This window comes from Ranitomeya variabilis, chromosome 6 (assembly GCF_051348905.1).
Source record: "Ranitomeya variabilis isolate aRanVar5 chromosome 6, aRanVar5.hap1, whole genome shotgun sequence".
NCBI lineage: Eukaryota > Metazoa > Chordata > Amphibia > Anura > Dendrobatidae > Ranitomeya > Ranitomeya variabilis.
Window position 1 is genome coordinate 576,998,179 of NC_135237.1, and position 22,788 is coordinate 577,020,966.

Sequence of the window (22,788 nt, forward strand, 5' to 3'; positions counted from 1 at the left end):
ATGCAGCCGAGCTGCGGTGTCGGTGTCGGGTGCAGTGATCCCTGCGGTGTCGGGTGCAGTGATCCCTGCGGTGTCGGGTGCAGTGATCCCTGCGGTGTCGGTGTCGGGTGCAGTGATGGCTGCGGTGTCGGGTGCAGTGATGCCTGCGGTGTCGGTGTCGGGTGCAGTGATACCTGCGGTGTCGGTGTCGGGTGCAGTGATGGCTGCGGTGTCGGGTGCAGTGATGCCTGCGGTGTCGGTGTCGGGTGCAGTGATACCTGCGGTGTCGGTGTTGGGTGCAGTGATGGCTGCGGTGTCGGTGTCGGGTGCAGTGATGCCTGCGGTGTCGGTGTTGGGTGCAGTGATGCCTGCGGTGTCGGTGTCGGGTGCAGTGATGCCTGCGGTGTCGGTGTCGGGTGCAGTGATACCTGTGGTGTCGGGTGCAGTGATGCCTGCGGTGTCGGTGTTGGGTGCAGTGATCCCTGCGGTGTCGGTGTTGGGTGCAGTGATGCCTGCGGTGTCGGGTGCAGTGATGGCTGCAGTGTCGGTGTTGGGTGCAGGGGTGGCTGCGGTGTTGGGTGCAGTGATCCCTGCGGTGTCGGTGTTGGGTGCAGTGATGCCTGCGGTGTCGGTGTTGGGTGCAGTGATGCCTGCGGTGTCGGTGTTGGGTGCAGTGATGCCTGCGGTGTCGGTGTTGGGTGCAGTGATCCCTGCGGTGTCCTTGGTGCTGACTTCTGCTTGCTGTCAGCAGTTGCACCAGTGTCAGCACCAGGGACAGCGCCACAGTCAGCACCAATGTGAGGTTTCCATCTCCTTCCTCCAGCCTTTGTGTTCCTCCTCCTCTCCTTCCTCGCTCTCTGCCTGCTCTGCAGTCTCCCGGGCCTCCTCAGGAGAGCGGTGTGTGAGGCCCGTGCTTGTCACAGCTGCACTGACACATTGTAACGAGCCCATCCGCTGTGCGCAGGCCGCCAGATAGGAGGAGGTTACAGCGGATCGCGCCCTCACCACTAGGTGGCGCCACCACCACATCGGGGATAATCCCGGCCGCTCCAGGTCCCCGCGGTCTCGTCACTCCCCGCCATCCGGTGACATCCGCCGGCAGGATCACAGGGACGGGCGGTGATGTCTCCGGACAGCGGAGCGGACGTCTCCTGTAACCGCGGCCATTATTATCCGCCACATCCGCACACCGCTTACTGACGGGGGGTTACACAGGACTTAGGACATGGCCTGTAATTCCCAGAGGCGCCGATCTCACCACTGCAGGAGGAAGAAGCATCAGAGGAGACGCCCCGACCACCCTGCAGGACCCTCAGTCACAGCTTCCATGGGGCCTCTGAGCTTCAATACACTTTATCAATAATCTGATACATTGTAACAAACGTCCAGCTGTGACTGGGTGAGAAGGAGTTTCGGTTCCTGGTTGTAAACAGTGAAGTCTCAATATACGGAATCATCGACTGAAACAAAGAATCAGAAGGTTCCAGACTGGAAAACGCAGCAAAAGTCAGGAGAGAGGAGCTGCAGAGGAGAGAAGCTGCAGGAAGGAGAAGAGAAGCTGCAGAGGAGAGAAGATGCAGGAAACAGGACAGAACAGGGAAGCAGGAGAGAGGAGCTGCAGACACAGAAGAGAGAAGCTGCAGGAAGCAGAAGAGAGAACCTGCAGGAAGCAGAAGAGAGAAGCTGCAGAGGAGAGAAGCTGCAGGAAGGAGAAGAGAGAAGCTGCAGACACAGAAGAGGAAAGCTGCAGGAAGCAGAAGAGAGAAGCTGCAGAGGAGAGAAGCTGCAGGAAGGAGAAGAGAGAAGCTGCAGACACAGAAGAGAGAAGCTGCAGGAAGCAGAAGAGAGAAGCTGCAGAGGAGAGAAGCTGCAGGAAGGAGAAGAGAGAAGCTGCAGACACAGAAGAGGAAAGCTGCAGGAAACAGAAGAGAGAATCTGCAGAGGAGAGAAGCTGCAGGAAGGAGAAGAGAGAAGCTGCAGACACAGAAGAGAGAAGCTGCAGAAAGCAGAAGAGGGAAGCTGCAGACACAGAAGAGGAAAGCTGCAGGAAGGAGAAGAGAGAAGCTGCAGGAAGGAGAAGAGAGAAGCTGCAGAGGAGAGAAGCTGCAGGAAGGAGAAGAGAAGCTGCACGAAGCAGAAGAGAGAAGCTGCAGGAAGCAGAAGAGAGAAGCTGCAGGAAGCAGAAGAGAGAAGCTGCAGGAAGCAGAAGAGAGAAGCTGCAAACAGAAGAAAGAAGCTGTAGGAAGCAGAAGAGAGAAGCTGCAGGAAGCAGAAGAGAGAAGCCGCAAATACAGAAGAGAGAAGCTGCAAAAAGCAGAAGAGAGAAGCTGCAGGAAGCAGAAGAGAGAAGCTGCAGGAAGCAGAAGAGAGAAGCTGCAGGAAGCAGAAGAGAGAAGCTGCAGGAAGCAGAAGAGAGAAGCTGCAGGAAGCAGAAGAGAGAAGCTTCACAGAAGCTGCAGGAAGCAGAAGAGAGAAGCTGCAGGAAGCAGAAGAGAGAAGCTGCAGGAAGCAGAAGAGAGAAGCTGCAGCAAGCAGAAGATAGAAGCTGCAGGAAGCAGAAGAGGGAAGCTGCAGGAAGCAGAAGAGAAGCTGCAGGAAGCAGAAGAGAGAAGCTGCAGGAAACAGAAGAGAAGCTGCAGGAAGCAGGAGAGAAGCTGCAAACAGAAGAAAGAAGCTGCAGGAAGCAGAAGAGAGAAGCTGCAGGAAGCAGAAGAGAGAAGCCGCAAATACAGAAGAGAGAAGCTGTAAAAAGCAGAAGAGAGAAGCTGCAGGAAGCAGAAGAGAGAAGCTGCAGGAAGCAGAAGAGAGAAGCTGCAGGAAGCAGAAGAGAGAAGCTGCAGGAAGCAGAAGAGAGAAGCTGCATAGAAGCTGCAGGAAGCAGAAGAGAGAAGCTGCAGGAAGCAGAAGAGAGAAGCTGCAGGAAGAAGAGGGAAGCTGCAGGAAGCAGAAGAGAGAAGCTGCAGCAAGCAGAAGATAGAAGCTGCAGGAAGCAGAAGAGGGAAGCTGCAGGAAGCAGAAGAGAAGCTGCAGGAAGCAGAAGAGAGAAGCTGCAGGAAGCAGAAGAGAAGCTGCAGGAAGCAGGAGAGAAGCTGCAAACAGAAGAAAGAAGCTGCAGGAAGCAGAAGAGAGAAGCTGCAGGAAGCAGAAGAGAGAAGCTGCATAGAAGCTGCAGGAAGCAGAAGAGAGAAGCTGCAGGAAGCAGAAGAGAGAAGCTGCAGGAAGAAGAGGGAAGCTGCAGGAAGCAGAAGAGAGAAGCTGCAGCAAGCAGAAGATAGAAGCTGCAGGAAGCAGAAGAGGGAAGCTGCAGGAAGCAGAAGAGAAGCTGCAGGAAGCAGAAGAGAGAAGCTGCAGGAAGCAGAAGAGAAGCTGCAGGAAGCAGGAGAGAAGCTGCAAACAGAAGAAAGAAGCTGCAGGAAGCAGAAGAGAGAAGCTGCAGGAAGCAGAAGAGAGAAGCCGCAAATACAGAAGAGAGAAGCTGCAAAAAGCAGAAGAGAGAAGCTGCAGGAAGCAGAAGAGAGAAGTTGCAGGAAGCAGAAGAGAAGCTGCAGGAAGCAGAAGAGAGAAGCTGCAGGAAGCAGGAGAGAAGCAGGAAGCAGAAGAGAGAAGCTGCAGGAAGCAGAAGAGAGAAGCTGCAGGAAGCAGAAGAGAGAAGCTGCAGGAAGCAGAGGAGATAAGCTTCAGGAAGCAGAAGAGAAGCTGCAGGAAGCAGAAGAGAGAAGCTGCAGGAAGCAGAAGAGAGAAGCTGCAGGAAGCAGAAGAGAGAAGCTTCACGAAGCAGAAGAGAAGCTGCAGGAAGCAGAAGAGAAGCTGCAGGAAGCAGAAGAGAGAAGCTGCAGGAAGCAGAAGAGAGAAGCTGCAGGAAGCAGAAGAGAGAAGCTGCAGGAAGCAGAAGAGGGAAGCTGCAGGAAGCAGAAGAGAAAAGCTGCAGGAAGCAGAAGAGAAGCTGCAGGAAGCAGAAGAGAGAAGCTGCAGGAAGCAGAAGAGAGAAGCTTCAGGAAGCAGAAGAGAAGCTGTAGGAAGCAGGAAGCTGCAGGAAGCAGAAGAGAAGCTGCAGGAAGCAGAAGAGAGAAGCTGCAGGAAGCAGAAGAGAAGCTTCAGGAAGCAGAAGAGAAGCTGCAGGAAGCAGAAGAGAAGCTGCAGAAAGCAGAAGAGAAGCTGCAGGAAACAGAAGAGAGAAGCTGCAGGAAGCAGAAGAGAGAAGCTGCAAGAAGCAGAAGAGAAGCTGCAGGAAGCAGAAGAGAGAAGCTGCAGGAAGCAGAAGAGAGAAGCTTCAGGAAGCAGAAGAGGGAAGCTGCAGGAAGCAGAAGAGAAGATGCAGGAAGCAGAAGAGAGAAGCTGCAGGAAACAGAAGAGAAGCTGCAGGAAGCAGAAGAGAAGATGCAGGAAGCAGAAGAGAAGCTGCAGGAAGCAGAAGAAAGAAGCTGCAGGAAGCAGAAGAGAAGCTGCAGGAAGCAGAAGAGAGAAGCTGCAGACACAGAAGAGAGAAGCTGCAGGAAGCAGAAGAGAGAAGCTGCAGGAAGCAGAAGAGAGAAGCTGCAGGAAGCGGAAGAGAGAATCGGCAGGAAGCGGAAGAGAGAAGCTGCAGACACAGAAGAGAGAAGCTGCAGGAAGCAGAAGAGAGAAGCTGCAGGAAGCAGAAGAGAGAAGCTGCAGGAAGCAGAAGAGAGAAGCTGCAGGAAGCAGAAGAGAGAAGCTGCAGGAAGCAGAAGAGAGAAGCTGCAGGAAGCAGAAGAGAAGCTGCAGGAAGCAGAAGAAAGAAGCTGCAGGAAGCAGAAGAGAGAAGCTGCAGGAAGCAGAAGAGAAGCTGCAGGAAGCGGAAGAAAGAAGCTGCAGGAAGCAGAAGAGAGAAGCTGCAGGAAGCAGAAGAAAGAAGCTGCAGGAAGCAGAAGAAAGAAGCTGCAGGAAGCAGAAGAAAGAAGCTGCAGGAAGCAGAAGAGAGAAGCTGCAGGAAGCAGAAGAGAGAAGCTGCAGGGCTATGGAAGGAATACAGTGAACGCTGTGGAAGGTGAAGGCAGAGGAGAGAGCACAAGACTAATACACGGTACAGCGGGGTGCAGAGAGGAGACACGTGAAGGAGGGTGGATTGCTGTCAGTAGGAAAAACAAAATAATAATCTTAGTTATGATACCTCTTAAGGGGTAACTCAAATAAAACAAATGATGTTACCGCCCAAGTTTGGAGGATTCTTAGGTCTCTTCATCAGACTGGTATAACAAACTATCTGAGAAAACACAAATATACAGCAGGTACGGAAAGTATTCAGCCTCGCGAGTACATGGCACCTCATACACTGGGTACGGAAAGTATTCACACCCCTTTACATTTTTCACTCTTTGTTTCATTGCCGCCATTTTTTAAATTCTACAAAGTTCATTTTTCCTATTAATGTTCACTCTGCTCCGCATCTTCACTGAAAAAAACAGAAATGTAGTAATTTTTGCAAATTTATTATTAAAGAAAACCTGAAATCTCCCATGGCCATAAGTCTTCAGCCCCTTTGCTCAGTATTGGGTAGAAGCCCCTTTTGAGCTAGTACAGCCATGAGTCTTCTTGGGAATGATACAAGTTTTTCACCCCTGGATTTGGGGATCCTCGGCCATTCTTCCTTGCAGATCCTCTCCAGTTCCGTCAGGTTGGATGGTGAATGTTGGTGGACGCCATTTTCAGGTCCCTCCAGAGATGCTCCATTGGGTTTAGGTCAGGGCTCTGGCTGGGCCGGTCAAGAATGGTCACAGAGTTGATGTGAAGCCGCTCCTGTGTTATTTTAGCTGTGTGCTTAGGGTCGTTGTCTTCTTGGAAGGTGAACCTTCGGCCACGTCTGAGGTCCAGAGCCCTCTGGAAGAGGTTTTCATCCAGGATAGCTCTGTACTTGGCCGCATTCATTTTTCCTTCACTGACAACCGGTCGTCGTGTCCCTGCAGCTGAAGAACACCCCCATAGCATGATGCTTCCACCACCATGTTTCACTGTGGGGATTGTATTGGGCAGGTGATGAGCAGCGCCTGGTTTTCTCCACACATACTGCTTAGAATTATCATTTATCACCAAAAAGTTCTATATTCATCTCACCAGACCAGAGAATCTCATTTTTCATAGTCTGAAATTCCTTCTTGTGTTTTTTAGCAAACTCTATGCGGCTTTCATATGTCTTGCACTGAGGGACGCCCCATCCCTCCATGTGTCTCTTGATCTGGACTCCACTCTCCTCCACTTTTCCCGATAAATTAGACGCCATAACTTGTTCTCCTTTGTGTCCTCAGCAGAGAAACCGTCTTGAGTTTTATCTCCTTCCTCTGGGCACTGAAAGATCCTTAATCAACCGGCTTTGGGCAAGAATTAAATTGCTCTTCTATTGTCTTACATAAAAGGGCAGTAAAGCTTCAGCGCTGAGCGGCGAGGCTCCTGCCTCCGCGAGACTCAACTGCTGGGAGAACATATAGCGGCCATAAAGCACCCGGCTGCTCCTGCCAAGCACAGAGGCCTCTCCAGTGGCAGGATGGTCCTCAGCCCCCCGACATCCATTCGCACTCGTATAAGAGACCGCATTGTGTGTCCTCCCGGGAGGCGATGAGTTACACCGTTCACATTCTGCGGCAGATGTTTGGCACTGACTGGAGACTCCGGGGAGCACAGGTAATTTGATTAGGTGTTGCATATGTAAACAAGTCGAATTCTCCGGAGTCTGAAGGTCGGATTCTACGTCTCCACAGTCCTTGACATCTTCTTTACATGCACTGCCCGATCATGGATCCTTCCCTACTTCCACCCCATGTCCTCAGACAGGCGAGATGCAGAATTGACAGCGTCCCCCACCTGTGCTATAAGCTGGAGACATCGAGTGTTGTGATCTACTGAGAACACCATGGGCCTGAAGAGAGGCAGGAAGGCGCCATTGTGGTCTGCATCTGTAGGATCGGGCTTCGCGGCACAGACATTGGATACAGACTTGTACATGAAGACAGGAGACCAGAGCAAATGTCCTCAATTGGTGTGCACCTCTGATCAAACACGTCCAACCTCCTCCTAAACTTGGCCTCAGGCTCCAAATGCGTAGCCTCAGATAAAGGACAGCAGACTGAAGGGGAGAATGACCCCGATCAACCATCCTCATAGTTACCACTGAAGATCATCCACGTTCTCCAAGGACATTACCCCTTTGGATTGCGCCCATCATCAACCACATCCTGCCTTTATCACCAAGGTACAACAGCAAAGTGCACAGCGCCGAGCAGCCGTTTGGCCGTTTTCTATGGCATTCACATAATTGGACTGAGCCTTTGTATCTTGTCCAGAAGCACGGAGAAACTTGGCCCGCGCTGCTCATGTCCTTGTCCGCCCAATCATATGCAGACGCCCTTACCGGAGCAGACAGCTGTGAAGGACGCGGAACATCTTGGAGCGCGGCCGTGTAATTAAGAGCAGTTAACGGGGACAAGTTAATGTTTCCTAGATGGCGGCCGTTACGAGGAAATATAGCCGTGTACTCAGTGAAGTGGGGCCGAGTTAAGGAGTCTATTGTCTTCTGGTGTTCAGCCAACAGCTCTGACATCAGGTCTTCTCCTCGCAGGGACAGATGGCATTGAGCTGGTGGCCCAGTGCCAAGAGTCAGACGCTCCACTTTACTGCGATTGCCTCTCACACTCCACAACCTGCCGGCTCCTGTGGAGACGTGTAAATGAAGGGCAGCGAGTGATCGGAGGAGAGGGCTGGAGGAAGAACATGGCGGATGACTACACAGTATATGCACGGACCCCCATGGCAGACCGCCTGTGGTACACTGGGGGTGGGGATGTTAAGGGGGTTCTGTGATTGGGGAGCTACAGAGAGATTTCCACTAGTCACCCACATATCACAGGAGCGCCACATTACACAGGATCAGGATCTGAAGAAGCCTTCTAAGCACTACGGGCTCCGACAAGACAAGTATGTGAGGAAAAAGGAAAGCAGAGGAGTGAAAAGGGCAGAAGCTGAGGTAAACATGTACTGACCTGTCATTTCATGGCTTCTGACAACAGAGACTTAAAAAAACCCTCATGTGAAAAAGAGATTCCTGACAATCTGGGAGTATCCCTCCACATAGGCAGGGGAGTCTCCTTACACACATTGAGCGTGTCCTCCACATAGGCAGGGGAGTCTCCTTACACACATTGAGCGTGTCCTCCACATAGGCAGGGGAGTCTCCTTACACACATTGAGCGTGTCCTCCACATAGGCAGGGGAGTCTCCTTACACACAGACATTGAGCGTGTCCTCCACATAGACAGGGGAGTCTCCTTACACACAGACATTGAGCGTGTCCTCCACCTAGACAGGGGAGTCTCCTTACACACATTGAGCGTGTCCTCCACATAGGCAGGGGAGTCTCCTTACACACATTGAGCGTGTCCTCCACATAGGCAGGGGAGTCTCCTTACACACATTGAGCGTGTCCTCCACATAGGCAGGGGTGTCTCCTTATACACAAATGGGGAGGGTGTCCTCCACATAGGCAGAGGAGTCTCCTCACACACAAACGGGGGTCCTCTACATAGGCAGGGGTGTCTCCTTATACAAAAATGGGGGGTGTCCTCCACATAGGCAGGGGTGTCTCCTTATACACAAATGGGGGTGTCCTCCACCTAGGCAGGGGAGTCTCCTTACACACAAACATTGAGTGTATCCTCTACATAGGTAGGGGAGTCTCCTTACACACAAACGGGAGTCCTCCACAATGGCAGAGGAGTCTCCTTACAAACGGGGTCCTCTACATAGGCAGGGGTGTCTCCTTATATACAAATGGGGGGTGTCCTCCACATAGGCAGGGGAGTCTCATTACACACAGACATTGAGCATGTCCTCCACATAGGCAGGGGAGTCTCCTTACGCACAAACATTGAGCGTGTCCTCCACATAGGCGGGGGTGTCTCATTACACACAGACATTGAGCATGTCCTCCACATAGGCAGGGGAGTCTCCTTACGCACAAACATTGAGCGTGTCCTCCACATAGGCGGGGGTGTCTCCTTACACACAGACATTGAGGGCGTCTTACACATAGACAGGGGAGTCTCCTTACACACAGGCATTCAGGGCGTCCTACACATAGACAGGGGAGTCTCCTTACACACAGACATTGAGCGTGTCCTCCACATAGGCAGGGGTGTCTCCTTATATACAAATGGGGAGGGTGTCCTCTGTTGTGGATTCTGTTTTTGGGCTCCCTCTGGTGGTTACAACTGGTACTGGGTGACTTTGGTGGGTTGCGGTCTCTGGTTTCCACCTGTCCATCAGAGGCTGGGTGTTTCCTATTTAACCTGGCTTTCCTGTCATTCCCTTGCCGGCTATCAATGTATTCAGATGTGCTCAGTTTGGTTCTGACTACCTGCTTCCAGATCTCTCAGGATAAGCTAAGTTCTGTTTTTCAGTTGTTTTGTTTTTTGTCCAGCTTGCTAAATATTACTCTATGCTAGCTGGTAGCTCTAGTGGGCTGAGGTTCTCCCCATGTGCCATGAGTTGGCACATGGGTTCTTGTAATCTCAGGATGGTTTTTGATTAGGGTTTTTTGCTGACCGCTCAGACCCCTTTTGTATCATTCTGCTTTCTAGTTATAGCGGGCCTCATTTTGCTAAAATCTATTTTCATCTCTATGTGCGTGCCTTCCTCTCATTTCACCGTCAATACATGTGGGGGGCAACTATACCTTTTGGGGTTCATTCCTCTGGAGGCAAGCTAGGTCTTTATTTCCTCTGCAGTGCTAGTTAGCTCTTAGGCTGGTGCGTGGCGTCTAGAATCAACGTAGGCACGCTCCCTGGCTATTTCTAGTTGTGTTTGTCAGGAGTAGGGCAGCGGTCAGCCCGGGTTCCATCACCCTAGAGCTCGTCCGTTATTTTAGTTATTTTTGCTTGTCCAGTGCGATCCCCTAGCCATTGGGATCCATGACAGTATAGCCGGCCCACAAAGTGTTAATTGTTTGGGCTGAAGCAGGAGAAAAAGAAGTGTTTAAGGGAAATTTTCCCCCTTTTTTCCCCCTCAGAGTTTTGCTGCCTAGCCCTTAATTGCTGTCTAGCTGCTTCTTACCTCCTCTTAACCCTTGAATGGCTCTGACCTTAGCTGTTTAACATGGATGTCCAGAGTTTGGCTTCCAGCCTGAGTAATCTTGCTGCAAAAGTTCAAAACATACAGGATTTTGTTGTTCACACTCCTATTTCTGAACCTAGAATTCCTATTCCAGAGTTTTTTTCTGGAGATAGATCTACCTTCCTGAATTTCAGGAACAATTGCAAATTGTTTCTTTCATTGAAATCTCGCTCCTCTGGAGACCCTGCTCAGCAGGTCAAGATTGTAATATCTTTCCTGCGGGGCGACCCTCAGAATTGGGCATTTGCATTGGCACCAGGGGATCCTGCATTGCTCAGTGTGGATGCGTTTTTTCTGGCACTGGGATTGCTCTATGAGGAACCTAACCTGGAGATTCAGGCTGAAAAGGCTTTATTAGCCCTCTCTCAGGGGCATGATGAAGCGGAGGTATATTGTCAAAAATTTTGGAAATGGTCGGTGCTTACTCAGTGGAATGAGTGCGCCCTGGCTGCAAACTTCAGAGATGGTCTTTCTGAGGCCATTAAGGATATTATGGTGGGGTTCCCTGCGCCTACAGGTCTGAATGAGTCTATGGCTATGGCCATTCAGATTGATCGGCGTTTACGGGAGCGCAAACCTGTGCACCAGTTGGCGGTGTCTTCTGAACAGGCACCTGAGACTATGCAATGTGATAGAATTCAGTCCAGAAGTGAACGGCAAAATTATAGGCGGAAAAATGGATTGTGTTTTTATTGTGGTGATTCAGCTCATGTTATATCAGCATGCTCTAAACGCACAAAAAAGGTTGATAAATCTTTTGCCATTGGTACTCTGCAGCCTAAGTTCATTTTGTCTGTAACTCTGATTTGTTCACTGTCATCCATTTCCGTCGATGCCTATGTGGATTCAGGCGCTGCCCTGAGTCTTATGGATTGGTCATTTGCCAAACGCTGCGGTTTTAGTCTGGAGCCTCTGGAAGTTCCTATTCCTTTGAAGGGAATTGACTCTACACCATTGGCTATGAATAAACCGCAGTACTGGACACAAGTGACCATGCGCATGACTCCCGTTCATCAGGAGGTGATTCGCTTCCTTGTACTGTATAATTTACATGATGTACTAGTGCTTGGTCTGCCATGGTTACAAACTCATAATCCTGTCCTGGACTGGAAAACAATGTCTGTGCTAAGCTGGGGATGTCAGGGGGTTCATGATGATGCACCTCTGATTTCAATCGCTTCATCTACTCCTTCTGAGATCCCTGAGTTTTTGTCTGACTATCGGGATGTTTTTGAGGAGCCTAAGCTCAATTCGCTCCCTCCTCATAGGGATTGTGACTGTGCTATAGAATTGATTCCTGGCAGTAAGTTCCCTAAGGGTCGTTTATTTAATCTGTCACTGCCAGAGCATACTGCTATGCGGAATTATATTAAGGAGTCCTTGGAAAAGGGACATATTCGTCCATCTTCGTCCCCTCTGGGAGCAGGTTTTTTTTTCGTGGCAAAAAAAGATGGTTCCCTAAGGCCTTGTATAGATTATCGCCTTCTGAATAAGATTACAGTCAAATATCAGTATCCATTGCCATTATTGACTGATTTGTTTGCTCGCATTAAGGGGGCTAGGTGGTTCACTAAAATAGATCTTCGTGGTGCGTATAATCTGGTGCGGATAAAACAGGGTGATGAGTGGAAAACCGCATTTAATACGCCTGAGGGCCATTTTGAGTATTTGGTAATGCCTTTTGGACTCTCCAATGCTCCGTCAGTCTTTCAGTCCTTTATGCACAATATTTTCCGTGAATATCTGGATAAGTTTATGATTGTGTATTTGGATGATATTTTGGTGTTTTCTGATGACTGGGAGTCTCATGTTCTACAGGTCAGGAAGGTGTTTCAGGTTCTGCGGGCCAATTCTCTGTTTGTGAAGGGCTCAAAGTGTCTCTTCGGAGTCCAGAAAATTTCTTTTTTGGGGTACATTTTTTCTCCTTCTACTATTGAGATGGATCCCGTCAAGGTTCAGGCGATTTGTGACTGGACACAACCTACATCTGTTAAGAGTCTTCAGAAGTTCTTGGGTTTTGCTAATTTTTATCGTCGGTTCATTACTAATTTTTCCAGTGTTGTTAAACCTTTGACTGATTTGACTAAAAAGGGTGCTGATGTTGCTAATTGGTCTCCTACGGCTGTGGAGGCCTTTCAGGAACTTAAGCGCCGGTTTTCTTCTGCTCCTGTGTTATGTCAACCAGATGTTTCACTTCCTTTTCAGGTTGAGGTTGATGCTTCCGAGATTGGAGCGGGGGCGGTTTTGTCACAGAGAAGTTCCAATGGCTCGGTGATGAAGCCATGTGCGTTCTTTTCTAGAAAATTCTCGCCCGCCGAGCGCAATTATGATGTGGGTAATCGGGAGCTTTTGGCCATGAAGTGGGCATTTGAGGAGTGGCGTCATTGGCTTGAGGGTGCTAGACATCGTGTGGTGGTCTTGACTGATCACAAAAATCTGATTTACCTTGAGTCTGCCAGGCGTCTGAATCCTAGACAGGCTCGTTGGTCGTTGTTTTTTTCTCGTTTCAATTTCGTGGTTTCATACCTGCCAGGTTCAAAGAATGTGAAGGCAGATGCTCTTTCCAGGAGTTTTGTGCCTGACTCTCCTGGAGACTCTGGGCCTACTGGTATCCTTAGGGATGGGGTAATATTGTCCGCCGTCTCCCCAGACTTGCGACGTGCATTGCAGGAGTTTCAGGCGGATAAACCTGATCGTTGTCCACCAGAAAGACTGTTTGTTCCGGATGATTGGACCAGTAGAGTCATCTCCGAGGTCCATTCTTCTGTGTTGGCTGGTCATCCTGGAATATTTGGTACTAGAGACTTGGTGGCCAGGTCTTTCTGGTGGCCTTCCTTGTCAAGGGATGTGCGCACCTTTGTGCAGTCTTGTGAAGTGTGTGCTCGGGCTAAGCCTTGCTGTTCTCGGGCCAGTGGGTTGTTGTTATCCTTGCCTATCCCGAAGAGGCCTTGGACGCACATTTCCATGGATTTTATTTCAGATCTCCCTGTCTCACAGAAAATGTCCGTTATCTGGGTTGTGTGTGACCGCTTTTCTAAGATGGTTCATTTGGTACCCTTGCCTAAGTTGCCTTCCTCCTCTGAGTTGGTCCCTTTATTTTTTCAGAACGTGGTTCGTTTGCATGGGATTCCGGAGAATATCGTTTCAGACAGGGGATCCCAGTTTGTGTCTAGATTTTGGCGGACGTTTTGTGCTAAGATGGGCATTGATTTGTCTTTCTCGTCTGCATTCCATCCTCAGACGAATGGCCAGACGGAGCGAACTAATCAGACCTTGGAAACTTATTTAAGGTGTTTTGTTTCTGCTGATCAAGATGACTGGGTTGCCTTTTTGCCACTGGCCGAATTTGCCCTTAATAATCGGGCTAGTTCTGCTACTTTGGTCTCTCCTTTCTTTTGTAATTCGGGGTTTCATCCTCGTATTTCCTCTGGTCAGGTGGAGCCTTCGGATTGTCCTGGAGTGGACGTGGTGGTGGACAGGCTACATCAGATTTGGAATCAGGTGGTGGACAATTTGAAGTTGTCTCAGGAGAAGACTCAGCAGTTTGCTAATCGCCGTCGCCGCGTGGGTCCCCGACTTCTTGTTGGGGACTTGGTGTGGTTGTCTTCTCGTTTTGTCCCTATGAAGGTCTCTTCTCCTAAGTTCAAGCCTCGGTTCATCGGTCCTTATAAGATCTTGGAGATTCTTAACCCTGTGTCTTTTCGTTTGGATCTCCCAGCATCGTTTGCTATTCATAATGTGTTCCATCGGTCGTTATTGCGGAGGTATGAGGTGCCCGTTGTTCCTTCGGTTGAGCCTCCTGCTCCGGTGCTGGTGGAGGGAGAATTGGAATATGTTGTTGAGAAGATCTTGGATTCTCGTGTTTCCAGACGTAAACTCCAGTATTTGGTTAAGTGGAAGGGTTATGGTCAGGAGGATAATTCTTGGGTGGTCGCCTCTGATGTTCATGCGACTGATTTGGTCCGCGCCTTCCATAGAGCTCATCCTGATCGCCCTGGGGGTTCTCGTGAGGGTTCGGTGACCCCTCCTCAAGGGGGGGGTACTGTTGTGGATTCTGTTTTTGGGCTCCCTCTGGTGGTTACGGCTGGTACTGGGTGACTTTGGTGGGTTCATAAACAAAAACACGGAGAAAAAAAGTCCACTTCAACATATTTAGAAAACAATATACAAAAGGTTTATTAAGTAATCAATCATATACAAATACAAATATGTAAAATACAAAACATGGGTGTATTGTCAATACCGCCATATAGCAGAAGACACATAGGAGGAAATGCGGCAATGACCAAGTCAGGGGGGGAGTTCACATATACACCTTTTGGGTGGCAGAGTCAGCTCAGAAAGTAAAGAGAAACTATGATCAAATACAATCACTACGTCTAACTCACATGGCAAAATAGCCCAAAGTACAGGATCATATCTTCATAAGTACGTATATTTGCTGCTTACCCATTATGGATCAGGTGTGTTCTCCCCACCTCACTCGGTCCCCCCGGGACATATTTGTATTTGTATATGATTGATTACTTAATAAACCTTTTGTATATTGTTTTCTAAATATGTTGAAGTGGACTTTTTTTCTCCGTGTTTTTGTTTATGTATTGGTTTGGAGTAGTCCCAGAAGGGCACCTGAGGAGTGCCTAGAGAGAGTTGGTATTTACCACTCATCTATACAAAGTATATTGGTGCTTCATGACTGTAATATTAAATTAGACTTTGGTGGGTTGCGGTCTCTGGTTTCCACCTGTCCATCAGAGGCTGGGTGTTTCCTATTTAACCTGGCTTTCCTGTCATTCCCTTGCCGGCTATCAATGTACTCAGATGTGCTCAGTTTGGTTCCTGACTACCTGCTCCCAGATCTCTCAGGATAAGCTAAGTTTTGTTTTTCAGTTGTTTGGTTTTTTGTCCAGCTTGCTAATTATGACTCTATGCTAGCTGGTAGCTCTAGTGGGCTGAGGTTCTCCCCATGTGCCATGAGTTGGCACATGGGTTCTTGTAATCTCAGGATGGTTTTTGATTAGGGTTTTTTGCTGACCGCTCAGACCCCTTTTGTATCATTCTGCTTTCTAGTTATAGCGGGCCCTATTTTGCTAAAATCTATTTTCATCTCTATGTGCGTGCCTTCCTCTCATTTCACCGTCAATACATGTGGGGGGCAACTATACCTTTTGGGGTTCATTCCTCTGGAGGCAAGCTAGGTCTTTATTTCCTCTGCAGTGCTAGTTAGCTCTTAGGCTGGCGCGTGGCGTCTAGAATCAACGTAGGCACGCTCCCTGGCTATCTCTAGTTGTGTTTGTCAGGCGTAGGGCAGCGGTCAGCCCAGGTTCCATCACCCTAGAGCTCGTCCGTTATTTATGTTATTTTGCTTGTCCAGTGCGATCCCCAGCCATTGGGATCCATGACAGTCCTCCACATAGGCAGAGGAGTCTCCTTACACACAAACGGGGGTCCTCTACATAGGCAGGGGTGTCTCCTTATACACAAATGGGGGTGTCCTCACCTAGGCAGGGGAGTCTCCTTACACACAAACATTGAGTGTATCCTCTACATACAGTGCCTAAAAGTAGTATTCAACCCCCTGCAGATTTTGCAGGTTTAATAAGATGCAAATAAGTTAGAGCCTTCAAACTTCAAACAAGAGCAGGATTTATTAACAGATGCATAAATCTTACAAACCAAAAAGTTTTGTTGCTCAGTTAAATTATTATAAATTTTAAACATAAAAGTGTGGGTCAATTATTATTCAACCCCTAGGTTTAATATTTTGTGGAATAACCTTTGTTTGCAATTACAGCTAATAATCGTCTTTTATAAGACCTGATCAGGCCGGCACAGGTCTCTGGAGTTATCTTGGCCCACTCCTCCATGCAGATCTTCTCCAAGTTATCTAGGTTCTTTGGGTGTCTCATGTGGACTTTAATCTTGAGCTCCTTCCACAAGTTTTCAATTGGGTTAAGGTCAGGAGACTGACTAGGCCACTGCAACACCTTGATTTTTTGCCTCTTGAACCAGGCCTTGGTTTTCTTGGCTGTGTGCTTTGGGTCGTTGTCTTGTTGGAAGATGAAATGACGACCCATCTTAAGATCCTTGATGGAGGAGCGGAGGTTCTTGGCCAAAATCTCCAGGTAGGCCGTGCTATCCATCTTCCCATGGATGCGGACCAGATGGCCAGGCCCCTTGGCTGAGAAGCAGCCCCACAGCATGATGCTGCCACCACCATGCTTGATTGTAGGGATGGTATTCTTGGGGTCGTATGCAGTGCCATCCAGTCTCCAAACGTCATGTGTGTGGTTGGCACCAAAGATCTCGATCTTGGTCTCATCAGACCAGAGAACCTTGAACCAGTCAGTCTCAGAGTCCTCCAAGTGATCATGAGCAAACTGTAGACGAGCCTTGACATGACACTTTGAAAGTAAAGGTACCTTACGGGCTCATCTGGAACGGAGACCATTGCGGTGGAGTACGTTACTTATGGTATTGACTGAAACCAATGTCCCCACTGCCATGAGATCTTCCCGGAGCTCCTTCCTTGTTGTCCTTGGGTTAGCCTTGACTCTTCGGACAAGCCTGGCCTCGGCACGGGAGGAAACTTTCAAAGGCTGTCCAGGCCGTGGAAGGCTAACAGTAGTTCCATAAGCCTTCCACTTCCGGATGATGCTCCCAACAGTGGAGACAGGTAGGCCTAACTCCTTGGAAAGGGTTTTGTACCCCTTGCCAGCCTTGTGACCCTCCACGATCTTGTCTCTGATGACCTTGGAATGCTCCTTTGTCTTTCCCATGTTGACCATGTATGAGTGCTGTTCACAAGTTTGTGGAGGGTCTTAAATAGTCAGAAAAGGTTGGAAAAAGAGATAATTAATCCAAACATGTGAAGCTCATTGTTCTTTGTGCCTGAACTACTTCTTAATACTTTAGGGGAACCAAACAGAGTTCTGGTGGGTTGAGGGGTTGAATAATAAATGACCCTCTGAAACAACTTTTCACAATTTAAAAAAAAAAATAAACAAAGAAATAACATTCTTTTTTTGCTGCAGTGCATTTCACACTTCCAGGCTGATCTACAGTCCAAATGTCACAATGCCAAGTTAACTCCAAATGTGCAAACCTGCTAAATCTGCAGGGGGTTGAATACTACTTGTAGGCACTGTAGGTAGGGGAGTCTCCTTACACACAAACGGGGGTCCTCCACATAGGCAGAGGAGTCTCCTTACAAACGGGGTCCTCTACATAGGCAGGGGTGTCTCCTTATATACAAATACAAATGGGGGGGTGTCCTCCACATAGGCAGGGGAGTCTCATTACACACAGACATTGAGCATGTCCTCCACGTAGGCAGAGGAGTCTTCTTACACACAGACATTGAGCGCGTCCTCCACATAGACAAGGGAGTCTCCTTACACATAGACATTGAGCGTGTCCTCCACATAGGTGGGGGTGTCTCCTTACACAAAGACATTGAGCGTGTCCTCCACATAGACAGGGGAGTCTCCTTACACAGACATTGAGCGCGTCCTCCACATAGGCAGGGGAGTTTCCTTACACACAAATGGGGGCATGTCCTCCACATAGGCAGGGGTGTCTCCTTATACACAGACATTGAGCATGTTCCTCTACATATGCAGGGGTGTCTCCTTACACACAGACATTGAGCATGTCCTCCTCATACGAAGGGGGGTCTCCTTACACAGAAAGGGGCGTGTCCTCCACATAGGCACGGGTGTCCCCTTATACAGAACTGAGCATGTTTTCCACATAGGTAGGGGTGTCTCCTTACACAGAAGGGGGTGTCCTCCGCAAAGAAAGGGGTTTCTCTCTATACAGTCATGGCCAAAAGTTCTATGTGTGACTCAACTTTTGGTTTTCACATTTTGGATCTTCAGTATTTTCGCGCTTTTAATCACTGTTTCTATGGTTACTGAAGGACAATTATAAACATTACGTACATTGTTACATGTTATTGACAAATCCATGAAGCCTCAATATTCCCGGCAGCGCTGCCCCTTGCTATCCAGCCTTCTGCCCTTCCCCCGGCTGCTTGATATCGGCTTCTGCACAGATCCTGACTGATTCAAGAAGAACTTCTTTCGTCATGCAGGGCAATTAGGTGATGATGCTTTTTCCAAACATAAAGGAGACCAGATCACGAAACAAAAGTGAGAACTAATTTTCTTGGGGAACAAATGAATGACATTTTGGGTCCACGGTCAGAAATTTCCCAGATTTCATCCCAGTGAGAACCTACGAGCAATCCTCAAAAAGTGATAAAACCCAGAACTTGTGATAACTCCGAGCTCTGATGAGACAAGAATGGGCGGCCATCAGTCAGGATCTGTCCAGAGGCAAATGTACAGCTGTGGGGGAAGGGAGAAAGAATGGAGAATAAGGGACCAGAATGTGGAGAATAAGGGACCAGAATGTGGAGAATAAGGGGCAGAAGTCTGGAGAATAAGGCGCAGTGTCACGACTCTGTTGTCGGATGTCCCGGGACCAGGGGCTCCTTCCCTATCCCTAATGCTACGGGTGTCCTAACTAGCTCGCCCTGTGCTCGAGATTACTTCTGATCTGTACCCTTCCCCACCCAGGGAAAAAGGGATTAATAGTGTGCCGTAATACACCAACCAGATTAACAAGGTAATATGAACAGGGGTAAAGGAAAATACCAATCATACAGATTTACACACATAAACAACAGAGGTAAACATCGGGGAGAGGAGGATGGAGATAAACCAAAGTAGGAGAAGAGAGTGAATTATTACACACTCAAAACATAGCAACAGTTAGGCCGGCGTCACACTGGCATTTTAAATGGCCAAGTGCAATGCGATAAAAAAAATCGCATTGCACTCGGACCAATGTTAACATATGGGGCAGCTCCCACCAGCCGACTTTTTGTCGGCCGTTTTCCTCGGTCGCAGCATGCTGCGATTGTCTCGGACCGAGGAAAACTCTGGGCTCACTCCCACCCATATAAGCCTATGGGTGCGAGTGAGATAGCGCACATCACTTGGATATCATCCGAGTGATGTGCATTATAAGCGGACCCCAGCAATGGAGGAGATGGAGAAATTCATTTCTCCGCCTCCTCCGCAGCTGTGCTCCGATCCTCCCTGTGCAAGAGAATCGGAGCACAGACGCATGACACTCGGCTCCTGCTCTGCTGCGAGCAGGAGCCGAGTGTCATTAGCATATCGCATCCGATGCTCTGGCATCGGATGCAATATACCAGTGTAACGCCGGCCTTACAGATCAACCTACCAAAGCCTTCTCCCACAATAACCACCAACAACCTCCAGCCATACAGCATAAGCTAACTCTGACAATGAGTGCTAGCCAGGACCCAAATTATATAAGAGATGGGAGTTGCTAACACTGAACAGCTGAGAGCCTTAATGCAGGAAAGCTTCCATGAGCTCTCAACTGAGATTAACCCCTGCACTGCTAAAAAAAAATTCACAACATTTAATATGATGGTGAAGCACTTCTACTCAGTGCAAGAGTAGGAGATATCAGATGCTGTGGTCTTCTGGCTCCTCTCTGTTGTGGTACACCTGAGACAGGAAGAAGTCTGGAGAACAAGGGGCAAGAGTGTGGGGAACAATGGGCAAGAGAGTGTGAGGAACGAGGGGCCGGAGTCTGGGGAACGAGGGGCCGGAGTCTGGGGAACGAGGGGCTGGAGTCTGGGGAACGAGGGGCAGGAGTCTGGGGAACGAGGGGCAGGAGTCTGGGGAATGAGGGGCCGGAGTCTGGGGAACGAGGGGCAGGAGTTTGGGGAACGAGGGGCAGGAGCCTGGGGAACGAGGGACAGGAGCCTGGGGAACGAGGGGCTGGAGTCTGGGGAACGAGGGGCCGGAGTCTGGGGAACGAGGGGCAGGAGCCTGGGGAACGAGGGGCCGGAGTCTGGGGAACGAGGGGCCGGAGTCTGGGGAACGAGGGGCAGGAGCCTGGGGAACGAGGGGCAGGAGCCTGGGGAACGAGGGACAGGAGCCTGGGGAACGAGGGGCTGGAGTCTGGGGAACGAGGGGCCGGAGTCTGGGGAACGAGGGGCAGGAGCCTGGGGAACGAGGGGCCGGAGTCTGGGGAACGAGGGGCCGGAGTCTGGGGAACGAGGGGCAGGAGCCTGGGGAACGAGGGGCAGGAGCCTGGGGAACGAGGGGCAGGAGTCTGGGGAACGAGGGGCAGGAGTCTGGGGAACAAGGGGCAGTGCTGGAAATAATAAGGCATCACAGAAACTTAATGGATTTGTCACAATGTATCAAGAATGTTTATAATTGTCCTCAGTAACCATAGAAACTTCATACTAAAAGACCAAGAACACTGAAGAGACAAAATGTGAAAACTAAGATGTGTGTCACATGTGCACAGATGGAGGAGAGTCTATAAGCAGGGGTGTTTCCCATCACATATGCAGGGGCAAGTAAAGTAACAAATGCCGAGGAGTGTCCCTTTACATAGAAACATCGTTACAGATAATAATGGCATGGGTGTTCCCCATCAGATAAGCAAGGATAGTATTCTCAGTAGATAGTAATGAATCTCTCCAATTATACACTTACGGAAGGGTCTAAGCAGGTGTGTCCACCACATAAGATAGGGTGTGTCCACCACGTAAGCAGGGGCGGGGCATCTCCTCACCTGCAGAGATGCTTACCATCACACATGAGGGGAGAGCACCCTAAACATAAGCAGGGGTGTGTCCTCCACATAAGCAGGGGCGGGGCATCTCCTCACCTGCAGAGATGCTTACCATCACACATGAGGGGAGAGCACCCTAAACATAAGCAGGGGTGTGTCCTCCACATAAGCAGGGGCGGGGCATCTCCTCACCTGCAGAGATGCTTACCATCACACATGAGGGGAGAGCACCCTAAACATAAGCAGGGGTGTGTCCTCCACATAAGCAGGGGCGGGGCATCTCCTCACCTGCAGAGATGCTTACCATCACACATGAGGGGAGAGCACCCTAAACATAAGCAGGGGTGTGTCCTCCACATAAGCAGGGGCAGGGCATCTCCTCACCTGCAGAGATGCTTACCATCACACATGAGGGGAGAGCACCCTAAACATAAGCAGGGGTGTGTCCTCCACATAAGCGGGGCGGGGCATCTCCTCACCTGCAGAGATACTTACCATCACACATGAGGGGAGAGCACCCTAAACATAAGCAGGGGTGTGTCCTCCACATAAGCAGGGGCGGGGCATCTCCTCACCTGCAGAGATGCTTACCATCACACATGAGGGGAGAGCACCCTAAACATAAGCAGGGGTGTGTCCTCCACATAAGCAGGGGCGGGGCATCTCCTCACTTGCTGAGATGCTTATCATCACACAGATGTGGGACTTTTTCTATACACACTAGAGACTGGACCTTAGTGTCACGTTCTTATCTCCATGCATTTGGAAGAGAAGCTCTGCAGCACAAACTGGAGCTCATGAGAAACTGTTCACTTTAATGTCTCAAAACCATCCAGATATTTTTGGAGGGTGACATAGTGAAAGACAGAAGCTGCTGTACCACAAATGGATTATTGTTGCATGATTTGTGGCCGTTCCTGGGTGGATCCCGTCACTACTTGTCCCACGAGTGTGCATGAGACCTAAGGACGTCACACATCATAAGTGACATTTGGGGTGATGTGACCTTCAGATGTGGGGAACATCGACTTTACCCCCTGCACCCACGGGCGCAGCAGTACAGGGGGCATTTCTGCGGTGCATTGTGCGGGTCACGGAATCCTCGCACAGCAATGAACCGGCTTTTCTTGTCACGGCTCAGCGAGCACAGATGTCACCACATTGTCCATTCAACCAGACGAGGACAATCCGAGAGCAGCGACACCATGTCAGCAGCCTCCTGCACATCCCGCTATCTCACACGGCCACATTGGCTACCGGCACGGCGGGCAACTATCGACTGCGGCAGACGGCGCTGGTCTTCGGCCCGCTACTCCGCTCCACCTCATCCCCAGAAGGTGGACAGATGTCACTACTTAGCGCTCCTCCAATCCTGCCACAGTGTGAACAGCGCTTTACAAGCGCCTCTCAGTCCCGGTGATATCACCTGCACCTCCAGGAACATCTACTGACCACCCGCAAGAGGAGAATCCCCGAACCAGAAGACCTCTGCTGCTGTCATCATTGTATGCTGAAAAGCCATCCTGACATAGCCCGGGTCACACCGCGCGGGAGCGTCCTCCAAAACACCACGATAATCGCTCCCTGAGAGAAGGACACAACTGGCAAAGATCAGAGAATAAGAGCTGACACCGACTCCGTGTACACAAAGTGCCAGCTACTCAGCCAGGCAGCCCTCTTTACCACTGCTGCCCAGCATGAGACACCGGGTAATTCTACTACAACCAAAGTGTCAGACAAGAAGAAATTCACACTGATCATTCACATCTGAAGCACGAAACTGTATTATACTCCAGAGCTACACTCACTGTGTACATACATTACTCAACCTGAGTTACCTCCTGTATTATACCCCAGAGCTGCACTCACTATTCTGCTGGTGCAGTCACTGTGTACATACATTACATTACTGATCCTGAGTTACCTCCTGTATTATACCCCAGAGCTGCACTCACTATTCTGCTGGTGCAGTCACTGTGTACATACATTACATTACTGATCCTGAGTTACATCCTGTATTATACCCCAGAGCTGCACTCACTATTCTGCTGGTGCAGTCAC

General features: G+C 49.7%; 1 protein-coding gene across 2 annotated transcripts in view; it reads right to left on the reverse strand.

Annotated features, from left to right (window-relative positions):
- Positions 1–22,788, reverse strand: part of LRRC24 (leucine rich repeat containing 24) — a 137,925-nt gene that overhangs the window by 74,970 nt on the left and 40,167 nt on the right. The gene's annotated exons all lie outside the window — the stretch shown is intronic.